A 6,000-nucleotide genomic window follows, 5' to 3' on the forward strand; every position below is an offset into this window, starting at 1 on the left:
AGTGTTGATCAAGAAATTCCAGACTGACTATCTTTCTGAGAGAAGTTGAAACTGCATTTAGACAGGTATTAACACATTAAACTTGCAAAATCATTAGTTGTGTCAATTTAAGAAACGTTCAAACCTGTAGAGAATTTTTATGAGTTTATTTGAGCCAAACTGATGACAATTGCTGGGAAGCAAAATCTCAATGGATTAAGAAAATGCTCCAAAAAAAAAAAAAGAAAAAAGAAAAAGAAAATGCTCCAGAGAATGGCCGTTTTGCACTCTCATAGTAATAGCGGTAATGATAGGAAATAAGTAGAGTGTTACAATGTTATAGCAATAGAAAATAATGAAAGAGTGTTATAGGAAATGTAGAAAAATTATTTTTGTGGGCCGTTCTTCTGCCATCCAGCGTGGAGCAAGGCAGTGTGGAGTGTGGATCAAGAGGATGATGATTGACGTCTGAAGTCGGGGACCTGTTTTAAGCCTGCTCTGACCCACGGCAGTCCAGGTGGCTATCAGTAACATATGTCATCACACAAGTGTTAATCAGAGTACAAGCTGGTTACCAATCACAGTGTCACTCAGAAGGTGTCTATCAGGTTTACATCTGCCATTCCTAAGGGTAGCATTCAGCTATGGTCTTATCAATATGGTACAGCTAGGGCTTGGCCAGAGTGGTCATTCCCTGTGATCTTTAATACTTCACACAAGTATTTCACAAAAAATAATTTTTCTACATTTCCTATAACAATCTTTAATTGTTTTCTATTGCTACAACATAGTAACATTCTACTTATTTCCTATCATTATCACTATTACTATGACATGCACCTTATTTTATACATTACAGTTGTTAACGTAAGAAACATTCAAACCTGTAAAGAATTTTTGTGAGTTTATTTGAGCCAAACTGTAGACAAATGTGGGGAAACAGAATCTCAATGGATTGAGATAATACTCTCGGAAATGGCAATAGAAAATAATGTTTTATTTTCACCTTGTTTTATACATTACAATCAAAGGAGGAGATGTAAGTGGGTTACAAGAAATCCATTGGTAATAGATTAGGGAGGTGGGAGAAAGCAAACTGGGGCCGGGGGAGGGACAGGGAACCTCTGGGATTGGATAAAAAGTAAAATTAAAAAGTAAAATGATACACATACTTCTTTTACATAGTTGGGTACAGCATCTACAAGTTTGTAAGGCTGCCATGCAAGCCTCCCCTAAGCTTTCACGTTTAGTATGTGGCCCCTTTTTATCCACAGTTAACTTTGGTGTCTTATGCAGGGGTTGCCTAAATAGTAGAACTTTATAAATAATCATCCAAACCAGGTCACCACTGAGAGTGAAAGCAGGAGTCAAAATGTAACCAGACAATCAATGGGTCCATGCTGCCTGTCACTACGTGAGCCAATTCAGCAGATACAGGGTTGAATCACACATGAGCATTTATGCCAATACTGCCAAGAGTATGGGAGAGCATCAGGTCATCCACAAAAATCAGCTCTGCAACCCCCCTAAACCAGCTGCTTATATAGGGTAGGACAAAGATTACATGGGGAGAAGGAGAAACCAAGATGGCGGCATAGGTAAACACCTGAACTTGCCGCCTCGCACAACAACTTCAAAACTACAACTAAAAGACAAAACGGACATCATCCAGAACCACAGGAAGGCTGGCTGAGTGGAAGTTCTATAACTAGAAGGAAAGAGAAAAGCACACTGAAACTCAGAGGAGGTGCGGAAGGCAGAGGTATGGAGGCACATGCGTGGAGAGGGCTGGCAACTGAGTACGCGGCTGGCTTTTTCAAGCCAGAGGGAGACACGAGCTCCCGACTGCTCTGAACTCCAGTTCCGGGCGAGACTCTGGAGACCCAGACTCATATGGGGAGAAACTGGACTGTCTGGCATTGGGCCGGAATGCGAGGGCGGCTTTCTCTCAGAAGTGCTTGCAGTGATTACCAAAGGACATTGAGACCTGGGGGCCTCTTAGGGCACGGCTGAGGGGAAGCCATTGCTGTTTGCTCTGCCCTGAGACTCTGCCCCATCCAAGCTATGCACTGAGCCTTTTGCATATGAATGGCATGGTCCTTTGAAATATAAACGTACCTATCAAAGTGCAGATGAGTCAGAGACCCAGAACATCCAAAAGAAGGCCCAAGGCCCCACAGCAGCTTGCACTGCTTCACAGTTGTGTCTCATCTGGGCACCTCCAAAACCCAAACAAAGAAGAGGAACTGCAGATCTCTCCGTAGCTCCTGCTGGGTGGCCTCAGGCAGAGGCTAAATTAGCACCTCCTTGGAGATCCAAGAGCCAGTGTACCCAGGGGTCAGAGTAGTACTATCCAGATTACAACTCCTCAGATCCATAAGGGACACACTCAAGGGGCAGATTCAGTGAGCAACAAAGCCCCACTGAAGCAAGTCTTGTCCCATAAGATTGTCTCTAGCACAGAAGTTCTTCCATCGTAGACACAGCTGATCCTCACAGCCAATTGGCCTGGAGGTCAATTCCTCCCAGAGATACCAACAACAATCAAGGCTTAACTACAACAAGACTGTGCACACAGCCCACAAAGGGGTGCACCAAGAGTGTCCACCTCAGGTAACTGGGGAGGCTGAGCCACTGGGCCCTATAGGACACCTAGCAAACAAAGCCACTCTGTCAACTCAGGGAAGCAGCCAAAATGTGGAGACAAAGAAACAGGTCACAAGTGAAAGAAATGGAGGAAAGCAAACTACTGGATATAGAGTTCAAAACCACGGTTATAAGGTTTTTCAAGAATTTTCTAGAAAAGGCCAATAAATTTAGTGAGACGCCGAAACCGGTTTTGCTCAGTGGATAGAGCGTCGGCCTGCAGACTCAAGGGTCCCAGGTTCGATTCCGGTCAAGGGCATGTACCTTGGTTGCGGGCACATCCCCAGTAGGGGGTGTGTAAGAGGCAGCTGATCAATGTTTCTCTCTCATCGATGTTTCTAACTCTCTATCCCTCTCTCTTCCTCTCTGTAAAAAATCAATAAAATATATTAAAAAAAAAAAATTTAGTGAGACCCTCGAGGATATGAAAAAGGACCAACTAGAAATTAAGCATACACTGACTGAAATAAAAAATAATATACAGAGATCTAACAGCAGACTAGAGGATCGCAAGAATCAAGTGAAAGATTTGAAATACAAAGAAGCAAAAAAAAAACAACAAACAAAAAAACACCCAACCGGAAAAGCAAAAAGAATCCAAAAATATGAAGATAGTGTAAGGAGCCTCTGGGACAACTTCAAGCGTACCAACATCAGAATTATGGGGGTGCCAGAAGAAGAGAGAGAGCAAGATGCCGAAAACCTATTTGAAGAAATAATGACAGAAAACTTCCCCCACCTGGTGAAAGAAATAGACTTACAAGTCCAGGAAGCGCACAGAACCCCAAACAAAAGGAATCCAAAGAGGACCACACCAAGACACATCATAATTAAAATGCCAAGAGCAAAAGACAAATAGAGAATATTAAAAGCAGCAAGAGAAAAACAGTTAGTTACTTACAAGGGAGCACCCATACAACTGTCAGCTGATTTCTCAACAGAAACTATGCAGGCCAGCCGAAACCGGTTTGGCTCGGTGGATAGAGCGTCGGCCTGCGGACTCAAGGGTCCCAGGTTCGATTCCGGTCAAGGGCATGTACATTGGTTGCGGGCACATCCCCAGTGGAGGGTGTGCAGGAGGCAGCTAGTCGATGTTTCTCTTTCATCGATGTTTCTAGCTCTCTATCCCTCTCCCTTCCTCTCTGTAAAAAAAAAAAAAAAAAAAAAAAAAAAAAAAAAAAAAAAATCAAAAAAATATTAAAAAAAAAAAAAGAAAAAGAAACTATGCAGGCCAGAAGGGAGTGGCAAGAAATATTCAAAGTGATGAATGGCAAGAACCTACAAACAAGATTACTCTACCAAGCAAAGCTATCATTCAGAATTGAAGGGCAGATAAAGAGGTTCACAGATAAGAAAAAGCTAAAGGAGTTCATCACCGCCAAACCAGTATTATATGAAATGCTGAAAGGTATTCTTTAAGACAAGGGAGAAGAAGAAAAAGGTAAAGATAAAAATTATGAACAACAAATACATATCTATCAACAAATGAATCTAAATATCAAGTGGATAAAATATCTGATGAACAGAATAATCTGGTGAATATAATAGAATCAGGGGCATAGAAAGGGAGTGGACTGACAATTCTCAGGGGGGAAAGGGGTGTGGGGGGTGCGGGAAGAGACTGGACAAAAATCGTACACCTATGGATGAGGACAATGGGGGGGTGGGTAAGGGAATGGAGTGGGGTGGGAACCTGGTGGAGGGGAGCTATGCAGGGGAAAAAAAGAGGAACAACTTTAATAATTTGAACAATAAAGATTAAAAAATAAATAAATAAATTCACATTCTCAATAAAAAAGAGAAAAGATTACATGGGGAAATAGGGATTACAGGAATGGGGAAGTAGGCAATGAGGACTAGGGTGGGACCCCATTGTTTGGGCAACGAGGTTGGTAATCTTTCCATGAGAATAGGCAGTTCTTGAATGAGATTGGACCACATTCCAAGGTTGACTCCCAGTTCCCCAGGGGGTATACAACTCCTAGCCAAGTCAGAAAGTCCTTTCTTTAACCAACACAAGGTAATCATGGTTATCAGAGCATGATTAATATTTCCCATAACCATAGCTAGTCCCCAATATTCTATTTTTGCCCTTAATAGAAAGACAACTGTGATTGTGCCAAGCAATCAAGGACATGCTTTGAAATGCATACTCATCAATTAGAAGTTATGTTGCACTACGAAGAATCAGCACGTATTAAAATTGATCTTCTAAATATAATGTTTCCATCATCACTACTGAATTATTAAGGGCTTTTAGGATATCTGCCCTTCAACACCACAGCCCTCCCAGACTCCATCTGCCTCTACTAAATCTATCATTTTTAAAAAAATATATGTTTTTAATGATTTCAGAGAAGGAAAGGAAAGGGAGAGGGAGATAGAAACATCCATGATGAGAGAGAATCATAGATCAACTGCCTCCTGCACACCCAACTGGCGATTGAGACCACAACCCAGGCATGTGCCCTGACCCAGAGTCAAACTGTAACCTCCTTGTTCATGGTTGGATGCTCAGCCACTGAGGACCACTGGCCAGGCTAAATGTATCCTTTTTACAATCAAGATGTTTTATCTAGTTTAGCTTCTAAACCACATTTCTGATCATGTTGTTGTGGAGTGAAAGCAAGTGAACGACCACTGGAGTCCAGACCAAATTAAAATTTAGGGAGCCTTTATTAGCTGGCCGGTGACTGCTCTGCCTTTCTCCATGCAGGGAGTCCAGAGAGCAGCCCCGATCCTTTGTGCAGGACCGCTTTTAAACCCATTTACCACATCTTGTTTTTGCAGAGTAAGTAATTTAAGACAAACCAGTTTTTCTTAAGTCATGTCAGGGTCATGTTATTGATGACCATGTTATTTACAGTGTCATCCTGTTCTCAAGAAAGCTGACAGTGATCTATGAAATAAGGCCTACATGCTGGGAAGGGGCCATGAGACCATATCTCAAGGCCTGGCCTGGTGTCAGCACTGACAACTCTATCTGGGGCATAGTCCACGGCCTCTCTGGAATGGGAGTAGAACTAGGAGGAAGCATGCTCAAAAATTCCCACTCTCTAACAATGTTAATGTGATAATTGATTTATGATAAGAATAATATATTTGGTCTTAGCCAGTTTTCTCAGTGGTTAGAGCATCGGCCCACAGAATGAAGGGTACCAGGTTCAATTCCAGTCAAGGGCATGTACCTGGGTTGCAGGCTCTATCCCTGGCCCCAGTCAGGGCACGTGGGGGAACAGCCAATCCATGTGTCTCTCTCACACCGATGTGTCTCTCTCTGTCTCTCCCCCTCCCTTGTACTCTCTCTCTAAAAATCAATGGAAAAATATCTTTGGGTGAGGATTAACAACAACAAAAATAATAAATAATTAAATA

This window comes from Eptesicus fuscus, chromosome 7 (assembly GCF_027574615.1).
Source record: "Eptesicus fuscus isolate TK198812 chromosome 7, DD_ASM_mEF_20220401, whole genome shotgun sequence".
NCBI classification, from domain to species: domain Eukaryota; kingdom Metazoa; phylum Chordata; class Mammalia; order Chiroptera; family Vespertilionidae; genus Eptesicus; species Eptesicus fuscus.